This window comes from Drosophila nasuta, chromosome X (assembly GCF_023558535.2).
Source record: "Drosophila nasuta strain 15112-1781.00 chromosome X, ASM2355853v1, whole genome shotgun sequence".
NCBI lineage: Eukaryota > Metazoa > Arthropoda > Insecta > Diptera > Drosophilidae > Drosophila > Drosophila nasuta.
The window spans coordinates 4,676,976-4,695,121 of NC_083459.1; positions in this window are offsets into that span (position 1 = coordinate 4,676,976).

Consider the following 18,146-nt stretch of genomic DNA (forward strand, 5'->3'; position numbering starts at 1 on the left):
AGCGAATAAATCGCGGGGCGAGAAAATGTTTGAAAACACAACTTATGTTATATTTTTAAAATATTTGAATATAATAATTGAAGTATTATTAAATAACTAAGGTTTGAACTTTTTTTCAAAAATCGCAGGCAAATCGCAGGCGAATCGCAAGCATCAATCGCGGGGCGAGAAAATGTTTGAAAACACAACTTATGTTATATTTTTAAAATATTTGAATATAATAATTGAAGTATTATTAAATAACTAAGGTTTGAACTTTTTCATACAGGTCATGTATGTCATACATGTCATGTATGTCATACGAAAATGTTTGAAAACGCAACTTATGTTAAATTTTTAAAATATATGAATATAATAATTGAAGTATTATTAAATAACTAAAGTGACATGTATGACATACATGACTTGTACGACATACATGACGTGTATGACATACGTGACGTGTATGACATACATGACATGTATGACATACATGACCTGTATGACCTGCGATTTTTGAAAAAAAGTTCAAACCATAATACTTCAATTATTATATTCAAATATTTTAAAAATATAACATAAGTTGCGTTTTCAAACATTTTCGTATGACCTACATGACATGTATGACATACATGACATGTATGATATACACGTCATACATGTATGACATACATGACGTGTATGACATACATGACGTGTACGACATACCTGACGTGTGTGACATATATGACATGTATGGCATACATGACGTGTATGACATACATGACGTGTATGACATACATGACTTGTACGACATACATGACGTGTACGACATACATGACGTGTACGACATACATGACATGTACGACATACATGACTTGTACGACATACATGACATGTATGACACACATGACCTGTATGTCATGCACGTCATACACGTCACGTATGTCATACATGTCATGTATGTCGTACACGTCATGTATGTCATACATGTCATGTATGTCGTACACGTCATGTATGTCGTACACGTCATGTATGTCGTACAAGTCATGTATGTCATACACGTCATGTATGTCATACACGTCATGTATGCCATACATGTCATATATGTCACACACGTCAGGTATGTCATACATGTCATGTATGTCATACACGTCATGTATCTCATACACGTCATACATGTCATACACGTCATACATGTCATACACGTTATACATGTCATACATGTCTTACATATGGCTAAGATGGCTAGAAATGACCTAGGCCAGAAACTTAAATGACAGCCCTCGTATTAAGTATATTATAAATAGAAAGAAGGATAGTGATACCTGTTGGTAATTGTTAATTGTAAATATCCAACCAATCCACACAAGCCTTTATTTGAGCAATTGTCAAATTGTGCGGGATCCATTTATACCCGCTACCCATAGGGTAGCGATTCGCCTGCGATTCGCACGCGATTCGCTTGCGATTTTTGGAAAAAAGTTCAAACCTTAGTTAGTTAATAATACTTCAATTATTATATTCAAATATTTTAAAAATATAACATAAGTTGTGTTTTCAAACATTTTCTCGCCCCGCGATTTATTCGCTTGCGATTCGCCTGGGATTCGCCTGCGATTTTTGAAAAAAAGTTCAAACCTTAGTCATTTAATAATACTTCAATTATTATATTCAAATATTTTAAAAATATAACATAACATAAATCGCGGGGCGATTTATACGCTCGCGATATATTCGCTTGCAATTCGCTCGCGATTCGCTTGCGATTTAAAATATTTGAATATAATAATTGAAGTATTATTAAACAACTAAGGTCGCAGGCGAATCGCGAGCGATTTATTAACATGTTTGAATATAATAATTGAAGTATTATTAAATAACTAAGGTTTGAACATTTTTTCAAAAATCGCAGGTGAATCGCAGGCGAATCGCAAGCGAATCGCAGGCGAATCGCAAGCGAATAAATCGCGGGGCGAGAAAATGTTTGAAAACACAACTTATGTTATATTTTTAAAATATTTGAATATAATAATTGAAGTATATATTATTAAATAACTAAGGTTTGAACTTTTTCAAAATCGCAGGCGAATCGCAAGCGAATCGCAGGCGAAGGCGAATCGCAGGCGAATCGCAAGCATCAATCGCGGGGCGAGAAAATGTTTGAAAACACAACTTATGTTATATTTTTAAAATATTTGAATATAATAATTGAAGTATTATTAAATAACTAAGGTTTGAACTTTTTTCATACAGGTCATGTATGTCATACATGTCATGTATGTCATACGAAAATGTTTGAAAACGCAACTTATGTTAAATTTTTAAAATATATGAATATAATAATTGAAGTATTATTAAATAACTAAAGTGACATGTATGACATACATGACTTGTACGACATACATGACGTGTATGACATACGTGACGTGTATGACATACATGACATGTATGACATACATGACCTGTATGACCTGCGATTTTTGAAAAAAAGTTCAAACCTTAGTTATTTAATAATACTTCAATTATTATATTCAAATATTTACATTTCATAAAATATAACATGTAATACATTGTCGTATTTCATAATGACATACATTTCATATACGACATACATGACATACATGACATGTGACATATGACTATATGACATGTATATTTACATACATGACATGTATGACATACATGACGCGATAATATTGGGCGAGAACGAGCGATAAACCACTGCAACCCTTTTCATATGCAATCGCTCGAAAGATGTCAGAGTGAGAGCGAAGCGAGTTGCGAGTTCAAGCGAGAAAGCGAGAGCAAAGCGAGAGAGCAGTTTGCAACCTGCTTTATCGCTTCAACTCTCTCAGAGCGTACGATTGTTTTCTTGCATTCTGTGCTTTAATTACCGTTTATTTTCAAACCTTACAAAATAACAATGTAACTCGCTTCTCGCAAAGCTCTCACTCTGACATCTTCTCGCTTTGCTCATCGCTTCTCGCATCGCTTCGCTTCGCTTCTCGCGCGCACTCTGACATCAGCCTAAGATGGCTAGAAATGACCTAGGCCAGAAACTTAAATGACAGCCCTCGTATTAAGTATATTATAAATAGAAAGAAGGATAGTGATACCTGTTGGTAATTGTTAATTGTAAATATCCAACCAATCCACACAAGCCTTTATTTGAGCAATTGTCAAATTGTGCGGGATCCATTTATACCCGCTACCCATAGGGTAGCGATTCGCCTGCGATTCGCACGCGATTCGCTTGCGATTTTTGGAAAAAAGTTCAAACCTTAGTTAGTTAATAATACTTCAATTATTATATTCAAATATTTTAAAAATATAACATAAGTTGTGTTTTCAAACATTTTCTCGCCCCGCGATTTATTCGCTTGCGATTCGCCTGGGATTCGCCTGCGATTCGCCTGCGATTTTTGAAAAAAAGTTCAAACCTTAGTCATTTAATAATACTTCAATTATTATATTCAAATATTTTAAAAATATAACATAACATAAATCGCGGGGCGATTTATACGCTCGCGATTTATTCGCTTGCAATTCGCTCGCGATTCGCTTGCGATTTAAAATATTTGAATATAATAATTGAAGTATTATTAAACAACTAAGGTCGCAGGCGAATCGCGAGCGATTTATTAACATGTTTGAATATAATAATTGAAGTATTATTAAATAACTAAGGTTTGAACATTTTTTCAAAAATCGCAGGTGAATCGCAGGCGAATCGCAAGCGAATCGCAGGCGAATCGCAAGCGAATCGCAGGCGAATCGCAAGCGAATAAATCGCGGGGCGAGAAAATGTTTGAAAACACAACTTATGTTATATTTTTAAAATATTTGAATATAATAATTGAAGTATTATTAAATAACTAAGGTTTGAACTTTTTTTCAAAAATCGCAGGCGAATCGCAAGCGAATCGCAGGCGAATCGCAAGCATCAATCGCGGGGCGAGAAAATGTTTGAAAACACAACTTATGTTATATTTTTAAAATATTTGAATATAATAATTGAAGTATTATTAAATAACTAAGGTTTGAACTTTTTTCATACAGGTCATGTATGTCATACATGTCATGTATGTCATACGAAAATGTTTGAAAACGCAACTTATGTTAAATTTTTAAAATATATGAATATAATAATTGAAGTATTATTAAATAACTAAAGTGACATGTATGACATACATGACTTGTACGACATACATGACGTGTATGACATACGTGACGTGTATGACATACATGACATGTATGACATACATGACCTGTATGACCTGCGATTTTTGAAAAAAAGTTCAAACCTTAGTTATTTAATAATACTTCAATTATTATATTCAAATATTTTAAAAATATAACATAAGTTGCGTTTTCTAAACATTTTCATATGATGACATACATGACATGTATGACCTACATGACATGTATGTATGATATGACATATACATGACATGTATGACATACATGACGCGATAATATTGGGCGAGAACATGAGCGTATAAACCACTGCAACCCTTTTCATATGCAATCGCTCGAAAGATGTCAGAGTGAGAGCGAAGCGAGTTGCGAGTTCAAGCGAGAAAGCGAGAGCAAAGCGAGAGAGCAGTTTGCAACCTGCTTTATCGCTTCAACTCTCTCAGTAGCGTACGATTGTTTTCTTGCATTCATGTATTTAATTACCGTTTATTTTCAAACCTTACAAAATAACAATGTAACTCGCTTCTCGCAAAGTATCTCATACTGACATCTTGTCGCTACACGTCATCGCTTCTCGCATCGCTTCGCTTCGCTTCTCGCGCGCACTCTGACATCAGCCTAAGATGGCTAGAAATGACCTAGGCCAGAAACTTAAATGACAGCCCTCGTATTAAGTATATTATAAATAGAAAGAAGGATAGTGATACCTGTTGGTAATTGTTAATTGTAAATATCCAACCAATCCACACAAGCCTTTATTTGAGCAATTGTCAAATTGTGCGGGATCCATTTATACCCGCTACCAATAGGGTAGCGATTCGCCTGCGATTCGCTCGCGATTCGCTTGCGATTTTTGAAAAAAAGTTCAAACCTTAGTTATTTAATAATACTTCAATTATTATATTCAAATATTTTAAAAATATAACATAAGTTGTGTTTTCAAACATTTTCTCGCCCCGCGATTTATTCGCTTGCGATTCGCCTGGGATTCGCCTGCGATTCGCCTGCGATTTTTGGAAAAAAGTTCAAACCTTAGTTATTTAATAATACTTCAATTATTATATTCAAATATTTTAAAAATATAACATAACATAAATCGCAGGGCGATTTATACGCTCGCGATTTATTCGCTTGCAATTCGCTCGCGATTCGCTTGCGATTTAAAATATTTGAATATAATAATTGAAGTATTATTAAACAACTAAGGTCGCAGGCGAATCGCGAGCGATTTATTAACATGTTTGAATATAATAATTGAAGTATTATTAAATAACTAAGGTTTGAACATTTTTTCAAAAATCGCAGGTGAATCGCAGGCGAATCGCAAGCGAATCGCAGGCGAATCGCAAGCGAATAAATCGCGGGGCGAGAAAATGTTTGAAAACACAACTTATGTTATATTTTTAAAATATTTGAATATAATAATTGAAGTATTATTAAATAACTAAGGTTTGAACTTTTTTCCAAAATCGCAGGCGAATCGCAAGCGAATCGCAGGCGAATGGCAAGCGAATCGCAGGCGAATCGCAAGCATCAATCGCGGGGCGAGAAAATGTTTGAAAACACAACTTATGTTATATTTTTAAAATATTTGAATATAATAATTGAAGTATTATTAAATAACTAAGGTTTGAACTTTTTTCATACAGGTCATGTATGTCATACATGTCATGTATGTCATACGAAAATGTTTGAAAACGCAACTTATGTTAAATTTTTAAAATATATGAATATAATAATTGAAGTATTATTAAATAACTAAAGTGACATGTATGACATACATGACTTGTACGACATACATGACGTGTATGACATACGTGACGTGTATGACATACATGACATGTATGACATACATGACCTGTATGACCTGCGATTTTTGAAAAAAAGTTCAAACCTTAGTTATTTAATAATACTTCAATTATTATATTCAAATATTTTAAAAATATAACATAAGTTGCGTTTTCAAACATTTTCGTATGACCTACATGACATGTATGACATACATGACATGTATGATATACACGTCATACATGTATGACATACATGACGTGTATGACATACATGACGTGTACGACATACATGACTTGTACGACATACATGACGTGTACGACATACATGACGTGTACGACATACATGACCTGTATGTCATGCACGTCATACACGTCACGTATGTCATACATGTCATGTATGTCGTACACGTCATGTATGTCGTACACGTCATACATGTCATACACGTTATACATGTCATACATGTCTTACATATGGCTAAGATGGCTAGAAATGACCTAGGCCAGAAACTTAAATGACAGCCCTCGTATTAAGTATATTATAAATAGAAAGAAGGATAGTGATACCTGTTGGTAATTGTTAATTGTAAATATCCAACCAATCCACACAAGCCTTTATTTGAGCAATTGTCAAATTGTGCGGGATCCATTTAGCGATTCGCCTGCGATTCGCTCGCGATTCGCTTGCGATTTTTGAAAAAAAGTTCAAACCTTAGTTATTTAATAATACTTCAATTATTATATTCATATATTTTAAAAATTTAACATAAGTTGCGTTTTCAAACATTTTCGTATGTCATACATGTCATGTATGTCATACATGTCATGTAGGTCATACATGTCATGTAGGTCATACGAAAATGTTTGAAAACACAACTTATGTTATATTTTTAAAATATTTGAATATATGCACGTCATACACGTCAAGTATGTCATACATGTTATGTATGTCGTACACGTCATGTATGTCATACATGTCATGTATGTCGTACATGTCATGTATGTCGTACACGTCATGTATGTCGTACAAGTCATGTATGTCATACACGTCATGTATGTCATACACGTCATGTATGCCATACATGTCATATATGCCATACATGTCATATATGTCACACACGTCAGGTATGTCATACATGTCATGTATGTCATACACGTCATGTATCTCATACACGTCATACATGTCATACACGTCATACATGTCATACACGTTATACATGTCATACATGTCTTACATATGGCTAAGATGGCTAGAAATGACCTAGGCCAGAAACTTAAATGACAGCCCTCGTATTAAGTATATTATAAATAGAAAGAAGGATAGTGATACCTGTTGGTAATTGTTAATTGTAAATATCCAACCAATCCACACAAGCCTTTATTTGAGCAATTGTCAAATTGTGCGGGATCCATTTAGCGATTCGCCTGCGATTCGCTCGCGATTCGCTTGCGATTTTTGAAAAAAAGTTCAAACCTTAGTTATTTAATAATACTTCAATTATTATATTCATATATTTTAAAAATTTAACATAAGTTGCGTTTTCAAACATTTTCGTATGTCATACATGTCATGTAGGTCATACATGTCATATGAATATAATAATTGAAGTATTATTAAATAACTAAAGTGACATGTATGACATACATGACTTGTACGACATACATGACGTGTATGACATACCTGACGTGTGTGACATATATGACATGTATGGCATACATGACGTGTATGACATACATGACGTGTATGACATACATGACTTGTACGACATACATGACTTGTACGACATACATGACGTGTACGACATACATGACATGTATGACATACATGACTTGTACGACATACATGACGTGTATGACATACGTGACGTGTATGACATACATGACATGTATGACATACATGACCTGTATGACCTGCGATTTTTGAAAAAAAGTTCAAACCTTAGTTATTTAATAATACTTCTATTATTATATTCAAATATTTTAAAAATATAACATAAGTTGCGTTTTCAAACATTTTCGTATGACCTACATGACATGTATGACATACATGACATGTATGACGTACATGACGTGTATGACATACATGACGTGTACGACATACATGACTTGTACGACATACATGACATGTATGACATGCACGTCATACACGTCACGTATGTCATACATGACATGCACGTCATACACGTCACGTATGTCATACATGTCATGTATGTCGTACACGTCATGTATGTCATACATGTCATGTATGTCGTACACGTCATGTATGTCGTACAAGTCATGTATGTCATACACGTCATGTATGTCATACACGTCATGTATGCCATACATGTCATATATGTCACACACGTCAGGTATGTCATACATGTCATGTATGTCATACACGTCATGTATCTCATACACGTCATACATGTCATACACGTCATACATGTCATACACGTTATACATGTCATACATGTCTTACATATGGCTAAGATGGCTAGAAATGACCTAGGCCAGAAACTTAAATGACAGCCCTCGTATTAAGTATATTATAAATAGAAAGAAGGATAGTGATACCTGTTGGTAATTGTTAATTGTAAATATCCAACCAATCCACACAAGCCTTTATTTGAGCAATTGTCAAATTGTGCGGGATCCATTTAGCGATTCGCCTGCGATTCGCTCGCGATTCGCTTGCGATTTTTGAAAAAAAGTTCAAACCTTAGTTATTTAATAATACTTCAATTATTATATTCAAATATTTTAAAAATATAACATAAGTTGTGTTTTCAAACATTTTCTCGCCCCGCGATTTATTCGCTTGCGATTCGCCTGCGATTCGCCTGCGATTTTTGAGAAAAAGTTCAAACCTTAGTTATTTAATAATACTTCAATTATTATATTCAAATATTTTTAAAATATAACATAACATAAATCGCGGGGCGATTTATACGCTCGCGATTCGCTTGCGATTTAAAATATTTGAATATAATAATTGAAGTATTATTAAACAACTAAGGTCGCAGGCGAATCGCGAGCGATTTATTAACATGTTTGAATATAATAATTGAAGTATTATTAAATAACTAAGGTTTGAACATTTTTTCCAAAATCGCATGTGAATCGCAGGCGAATCGCAATCGCCATGTCCGCTATGTCCGCCATGTCCGCTATGTCCGCCATGTCCGCTATGTCCGCTGTGTCCGCCATGTCCGCTATGTCCGCTGTGTCCGCCATGTCCGCCATGTCCGCTGTGTCCGCCATGTCCGCCATGTCCGCCATGTCCGATATGTCCGCCATGTCCGCTATGTCCGCAATGTCCGCTATGCCCGCCATGTCCGCCATGTCCGCTATGTCCGCTATGTCCGCTGTGTCCGCCATGTCCGCCATGTCCGCTATGTCCGCCATGTCCGCTATGTCCGCCATGTCTGCTATGTCCGCTGTGTCCGCCATGTCCGATATGTCCGCCATGTCCGCTATGTCCGCCATGTCCGCTATGTCCGCCATGTCCGCCATGTCTGCCATGTCCTCTATGTCCGCCATGTTCGCCATGTCCGCTATGTCCGCCATGTCCGTCATGTCCGCCATGTCCGCTGTGTCCGCCATGTCCGCTATGTCCGCCATGTCTGCTATGTCCGCTGTGTCCGCCATGTCCGATATGTCCGCCATGTCCGCCATGTCCGCTATGTCCGCAATGTCCGCCATGTCCGCTATGTCCGCCATGTCTGCCATGTCCTCTATGTCCGCCATGTCCGCTATGTTCGCCATGTCCGCTATGTCCGCCATGTCCGTCATGTCCGCCATGTCCGCCATGTCCGCTATGTCCGCCATGTCCGCTGTGTCCGCCACGTCCGCCATGCCCGCTGTGTCCACCATGTCCGCCATGTCCGCTATGTCCGCCATGTCCGCTGTGTCCGCCATGTCCGCTATGTCCGCCATGTCCGCTGTGTCCGCCATGTCCGCTATGTCCGCCATGTCCGCTGTGTCCGCTATGTCCGCCATGTCCGCCATGTCCGCCATGTCTGCTATGTCCGCTGTGTCCGCCATGTCCGATATGTCCGCCATGTCCGCCATGTCCGCTATGTCCGCTATGTCCGCCATGTCCGCTATGTCCGCCATGTCCGTCATGTCCGCCATGTCCGCTATGTCCGCCATGTCCGCCATGTCCGCTATGTCCGCCATGTCTGCTATGTCCGCCATGTCTGCCATGTCCTCTATGTCCGCTATGTCCGCCATGTCCGCTATGTCCGCCATGTCCGCCATGTCCGCTATGTCCGCCATGTCCGCTATGTCCGCCATGTCTGCTATGTCCGCTGTGTCCGCCATGTCCGATATGTCCGCCATGTCCGCCATGTCCGCTATGTCCGCCATGTCCGCTATGTCCGCCATGTCCGCTATGTCCGCTATGTCCGCCATGTCCGCCATGTCTGCCATGTCCTCTATGTCCGCCATGTCCGCTATGTTCGCCATGTCCGCTATGTCCACCATGTCCGCCATGTCCGCTATGTCCGCCATGTCCGCTATGTCCGCTATGTCCGCCATGTCCGCTATGTCCGCTTTGTCCGCCATGTCCGCCATGTCTGCCATGTCTGCCATGTCCTCTATGTCCGCCATGTCCGCTATGTTCGCCATGTCCGCTATGTCCGCCATGTCCGCTATGTCCGCCATGTCCGCCATGTCCGCTGTGTCCGCCATGTCCGCTGTGTCCACCATGTCCACTATGTCCGCTATGTCCGCCATGTCCGCTGTGTCCGCCATGTCCACTATGTCCGCCATGTCCGCTGTGTCCGCCATGTCCGCTATGTCCGCCATGTCCGCTGTGTCCGCTATGTCCGCTGTGTCCGCCATGTCTGCTGTGTCCGCCATGTCCGATATGTCCGCCATGTCCGCAATGTCCGCCATGTCCGCTATGTCCGCCATGTCCGCCATGTCTGCTATGTCCGCCATGTCCGCCATGTCTGCCATGTCCTCTATGTCCGCCATGTCCGCTATGTCCGCCATGTCTGCTATGTCCGCCATGTCCGCCATGTCCGCCATGTCTGCCATGTCCTCTATGTCCGCCATGTCCGCTATGTCCGCCATGTCCGCCATGTCTGCTATGTCCGCCATGTCCGCCATGTCTGCCATGTCCGCTATGTCCGCCATGTCCGCTATGTCCGCTATGTCCGCCATGTCCGCTATGTCCGCCATGTCCGCTATGTCCGCTGTGTCCGCTATGTCCGCTGTGTCCGCCATGTCTACTGTGTCCGCCATGTCCGCTATGTCCGCCATGTCCGCTATGTCCGCCATGTCCGCTGTGTCCGCCATGTCCGCTATGTCCGCCATGTCCGCTATGTCCGCCATGTCCGCCATGTCCGCTATGTCCGCCATGTCCGCTATGTCCGCCATGTCCGCTATGTCCGCCATGTCCGCCATGTCCGCTATGTCCGCTGTGTCCGCTATGTCCGCCATGTCCGCTGTGCCCGCCATGTCCGCTATGTCCGCTATGTCCGCCATGTTCGCCATGTCCGCTGTGTCGGCCATGTCCGCCATGTCCACTATGTCCGCTATGTCCACCATGTCCGACATGTCCGCTGTGTCGGCCATGTCCGCCATGTCCGCTATGTCCGCTATGTCCGCCATGTCCGCTATGTCCGCCATGTCCGCCATGTCCGCTATGTCCGCCATGTCCGCTGTGTCGGCCATGTCCGCTATGTCCACCATGTCCGCCATGTCCGCTATGTCCGCCATGTCCGCTATGTCCGCCATGTCCGCTATGTCCGCCATGTCCGCCATGTCCGCCATGTCCGCTATGTCCGCTGTGTCCGCTATGTCCGCCATGTCCGCCATGTCCGCCATGTCCGCTATGTCCGCCATGTCCGCTATGTCCGCCATGTCCGCTATGTCCGCCATGTCCGCCATGTCCGCCATGTCCGCTATGTCCGCTGTGTCCGCAATGTCCGCCATGTCCGCCATGTCCGCCATGTCCGCCATGTCCGCTATGTCCGCTATTTCCGCCATGTCCGCCATGTCCGCCATGTCCGCTATGTCCGCCATGTCCGCTATTTCCGCCATGTCCGCTATGTCCGCCATGTCCGCTATTTCCGCCATGTCCGCTATGTCCGCCATGTCCGCTGTGTCCACCATGTCCGCCATGTCCGCCATGTCCGCTGTGTCCGCCATGTCCGCCATGTCCGCCATGTCCGCTATGTCCGCTATGTCCGCTATTTCCGCCATGTCCGCTATGTCCGCCATGTCCGCTGTGTCCACCATGTCCGCCATGTCCGCCATGTCCGCCATGTCCGCTGTGTCCGCCATGTCCGCCATGTCCGCTATGTCCGCCATGTCCGCTGTGTCCGCCATGTCCGCCATGTCCGCTGTGTCGGCCATGTCCGCCATGTCCGCTATGTCCGCTGTGTCCGCTATGTCCGCCATGTCCGCTGTGTCCGCAATGTCCGCTATGTCTGTCTTGTCTGTCTTGTCTGTCTTGCATGTACATATGTAACAGGTAGAAGGAGGCATCTCCGACCCCATAAACTATATATATTCATGATTAGCGTCAACAGCCGAGACGATCTAGCCATGTCCATCTGTGTGTCTGTGTGTATCTCAGAGACTATAAGAGATAGAGCTATAATTTTGTTTCAAATTTTTGACACGCCCATTTCCGCCCACGAAAATCCAAAAAATCGAATAACAAGCCTAATTTTAAAGCTAGAGTTGCGAATTTTGTATATACAATGATTTTTGATTCTTTAATTGCGATCAAATAAACATTGTGGAAGTTATTAAAGAAATACTTTTGTATGAGCAAAAACGCCTACTTATTAGGGCTCTTAGTTGATTTGGCCGACAAACTGGTACATTGTGCCGTCTATGGTATATTTGTACACCATTCAAAATATACCATAGACGGCACAATGTTCCAGTTTGTCGGCCAAAGCAACTAAGAGCCCTAGTAAGTAGGCGTTATATCGATATACCAAACATACCATTTGGTATATTTTTAGTATTTTTAGTATTTTCGGTATATTTTGAAAATTATATCGCAATATTTTGCCTTTATTAAAAAATGGTAGTGGGTATATCACAGTCGAGCATACTCGACTATAACTTTCTTACTTGTTGGTATTATTTTACTATATTCCCAAGGAATGTATCATAGAAAAGTAGGCGTGGCAACACCTATACCGCCCACAAAAATCTGAAAAAATTTAATATTACGGACACCTGTGGAGTTTATACAATATTATAAAATTTTTACACCAATATGTACTTACGTTTCAAAATTCCACACGCCCATTAAAACGCATAAAAAATGTACATAGAATCGAATAAACTGTCGATCTGCGATGTTCGTGTTGCTTTCGATGTTTTAAATTCGAAATCCACTGAATGCTCCACGGTTTAAGTCACCACTTAATGTGAGCACTAGAGCACGCCACAGCATGTAGATGGCGCTGTAGTAGTTTAACCGGCAAGTTCGTTGCCTCAGTCTTTTGAATGCCTCAGGTGTGAACTAGAGAGGGCGCTGAAGTTTTGCTCGAACTGTAGATGGCGCTTTTATGATTTAGCTGTCAAGCTTGTTGCCTCAGTTATTCGTTTCAATAATAAGTTGTTAATTAGCTAAAGTTGTTGTTAGTTAAAACACTTGATGTGAAGTCTAGAGGGCGCCAAGAAGTTACTCGTACTATAGATGTCGCTTTAGTTATTTAACCGGCAAGTTCGTTGCCTAAGTCTTAAGTAAAACCTGTTCGGCTGGGCATCTCTCGCGATGTTTGCGCCGCATTCAGCTGCGAGTTCATGGTCAGGGTCAATGTCAGCGTTCAGTGCTCGATGCTTGGTGCTTGGTGCTTGGTGCTGGGGCTATCAGTTACAGGCGAAAGTTGAACTGCAGCACGACAGCTGTCAGCTCAGTGTCATAATTGGTATGAGTACAAAAGGATAAGACAGGTTATGAGCAGGAATTGCGAATGAAGCCAAAACTAAACGATAAATGCGAAACAACAATAAAGCAATCAATGGGCTTTGCTTTTCTTTGTTTGTTTTGCCAGTTTTGTTGATTTATTAAACGCCAATCCACGTGTATGCGAAGACTTTGTTGTTATTGTTGTTGTTGTTGTTGCTATCTTTGCATTCAATGTTCGATAGTCAAAGTCGCTTCCGGCGCGGCGCGACGCTTTGCTTTTGTTTGATTTGCTTTTGTATTTGTTGTCTTTATTTTGGATTTGAGTTTTGTTGTCTCTGTCGTCTCTGTTGTCTTTGTGTTTTGTTTGTTGCCTTTGCCGTGTGCTTTTCGTCGGCGTCGTCGTCGGTGTCGGCGTCGTCGTGTCTCGCTTGAGATGGCCCAGACAGAACCTTGGCAAGGCTATGACTACTACACTACACTATAGAAATACTCGTCTTTATGTGTTTTGCATATTGTGCATAAGTCAAATAAAATTACATAAACGAATCACCAAAATGTGGTTATGCTTTTTTCTTCTTCTTTGTCTTCTTCTTCTTGTCTTCTTCTCTCTGTTGATTTTCAATTGTATTGCTTATGTTTAAAATTTGTTCAACTGGTTTTGACATCTTAAGCTAAATATTTGCCGTATTCCTATAGCATGTTTAACGCTAAGTCAAAGCAAACTCTCGGCCTGATTTGGCATTGAGTGAAGACCAATTATTTCGCCATACATCAAATATCACAATATTGTGACTTGACTTGAGCTAAATCTGTAGATCAAAGCATAGCAAATTATCTGAATTGGAATAAGTATTTGAGAAAAAAGAGTTAATATATTATTGCATTTATTTTAATTATTGTAGTTCACATATTCTTTTTATTATTTTTACGCATACAACATTTTCATTTATTACAACTAGCAATTTTAAACAATAATTTACAATAATAATTGATTTAATTTATTAATTCTGCCAATGAAAATGCGAAAATCTAAATAACGATTAATTGAAAAATTAATATTCAATGGGCTCGGCATCCATTTGCTTTGATATAATTGCACTTAGCACATGGAATAGTTGATGCCAGAAGCTGCTTCTCAATTGAATCCTGATTCTGGTGAATTAATCTGTAATTAACAAGATAGTTTTATGGTGCACGGTGCAGCGGCGGCAACCTTAATTCAATTGCCATTTCAATTTATATGTTTTGAATTCCCATGAATTCAACTTTAATCTAACTACTTATGGATATAATACAAGTCTACATCGATGATGTTACCAACTACTACGTACATATGTATGTATGTAAGTATGTTTTGTTATTTATGTGGACTTTTAATTGCTATGGAAAGTCAGCAAACGGCAGCAGTTTATGCAAATCAGAGATTGTTTCATACTAACTATGTTTGCGCACACCGGCGAGTATTCATACGAGTACTCGCACTCATACGTATTCGTGGTTGGACAATGAATGCTTGTAAGAACGAATGTGAGCACAATTTTTAATTTATGCCACACGGCTGCATTAAGTATTATTATTACTTCGCTGCCCGGCTATACAAATTGTTTATGAGTGTCATCAATTCTGCAACCCTATAATGATAATGATCACAACATGCTGCGAGGGTGGCTTCGACTGCTCTGTGTAAAATTAAAAATCGTTTTTTATTCTCCTAAATGAATTTCATCGCCTTTAGAGTAATCCCCTTCCGATTAAATATACTTATCCCAACGTTTTCAAAAATCCCCGAAACATTCTAAACCGCCTCTTTCCAGTATAGCCACTAGCGCCTTCTTCGATTCAGCTTGTATCTTCTCAATCGACTCGAAACGCAATCTTTGGAAAAAAAAAAGTCAAACGGAGCCAAATTAGAAGAAGTTTGCGTCAACTTTTTAGCGAAGAACGATTGCAGAAATTGAGTGTTTTCGACAGCATATAAGATATAACTTTTCGTTGGCCCAAATTGTCTTTGAAAATGGTTTCCAAAGATCCATCTGAAAATCAGATCATTTCAGTAAAGTGTCTAACAGTCAATCGACGATTTTTGTGCACCATTTACTTCACTTTATTGACATATTGATCATCTATTGACGTCGATGGTGGTCCGAAGCGATTTAAGTCATCAACACGTTCCCGACTCTCTTTGAAGTCTTTGTACCCCTTATAAACATTTTTTGCGGTATCGTAGAATTACCAAAGACCTTCCGACACATTCTCAAAGTTATCGCAAGCCGAAATTTCATTCCGCAAACAAAATTTGATGCCACTTTGTAAAAATCGAATAATGCCCTCTTGGTAAACACAAGCCTAAATATATTACTGATGATGACATTGACATGAAATTTCGCCCAGATGTAATAAATAGTCCTGCCAACTCAAGAAAAAAAATCTAGCCTGAAATGAACTTGAGTCGTCACGTTTTGCTCACAATAGTACTTCCCATTCTTATTTCTATTATTACAAATTCATAGTGAAATATTATTATATTAAGTATACGTATTATGTATACGCTAGAATGTGCTCTGCAATCTCAATCAACAAATATTTAAAAGCATTTAAGTTCAAAAATAAATAAATACATTTTCACAGAATTCAAAGTCTTAAACAGTTTGCTGCTTGACCCATTAAACTGCCCTCGGAAATGAAACGCTATTTGGATGTGTGAAGATGCGAGTACCGAAATAAAATGCAAGCTAGCATTCACCTCTTTGTATTTAGTCGTTACTTGGGCAAGTTGGGTAATTTGTTTTGCGTTACCTCACAATTAAATATTATAATTTCAAATGGAAGCCTTCAAATTGAAGGCAATGCGATGGGAAACAGATTTTATTCGAGACGAGACGAGACGAGACGAATATGCGGCGCCTGTAATGAACGTTATTCTATTGTAACAAAACGTGTTACGACCTGTGAGCCTCAGCCTCAAATTGTACAACTACAGCATTTTGTTTTCTATCGCGCATCTAATCTGAACGTGTTTGGCCTGCTGTTCGTGGCGCGTGAGGCCCCAAAAAAAGAAACAGGTTAAGAATAGATCGAAATAAAGAGACCAAGATCTCCACATTATACTATATAGGATAGCGAAAAATAAGATCGTAAAGATATGAAATTTTTTCGAAAAATGCGCAACATTTTCCAAGCATCTTCAATGAATTTCTCGGTTATATAAAGTAGCTAAAGTATAGTCAGTATGTCATGTTATAAGCATAGCAGGCAAAATTTTGAAATAAAATATTCATTTATGCAGATGCCAAGCGAAACAAAAAAAAGCAAAAATAGTCTTGACCAATAAAAATTATTATCAAAGCGAGTTTCATAAGCAAATGCAGATACTTAGAATCATTCTATAAATAATTGAACAAGTTCAACATTGTTGAATTTTCGGTGACCTTATAAACAAACAAACACAAGCATAAGAACAATGCAACCCTTAATTGACGAATGTCAACATCCAGTTGAGATTTCCTCTATAGATAGATAGTCAATCAATAAATTTGGCCGGCACTCCACTAATATACATATGCATAACATTATAAGATAACAAAGTGTAGACCTAGTGACTGATTGTTGCTCGAAAATAATATAAATCTTGCGTTGTTTTAGATACCCTGTGAAACACTATAGAAAAGATTTGATTTAGAAATGATGTGGTTTATTTTTTATATAATGATATTAAAACTTTGTGCCTCCAGGAAATGTATGTCACAGGCAAAAGGAGGCAACTATCCACGTTCAGCAGTCCGTCTGTCTGTCTGTCCGGCCGTATGAACACCTAGCTCTCATAGACTATAAGAGATAGATATATAATCCCCGAAAATCAAAGCTTGTCAGGAATTTAGGTATCAACAGTATTTACTATATATTTATATGATTCCTGAGAATTGCGATCGAATACAAATTGTAGAAGGTATTTAAGAAATACATCTGTACGCCAACTGCAATCGGATCTTGCTTGCATTGGCTGGCAATCTAGTATATTTTGCACTCTTTGGTATATTTTGAATGTAGTACTATATTCAACCTAACTTTTGGCATACAATTTAGTACTTCATGGATATACTATTTGATGTATTATTATATTTTAAGACTAATGCTGCATTGCTTTGCTTTTATTGGAGCTATCTCTGTTGGTTTCATTCATTTTTAAAACTGATTCTATAATATCTTTATTTCATCATTGATTGACTGATGTACTCTCTAAACTAACAGTTCCAAAACCCAACTGCAATTAATTCTTGCTTCTCCATTAGTCTGTTATACCTTTTATCTATATCTATATAAAGTGTACAACGGAG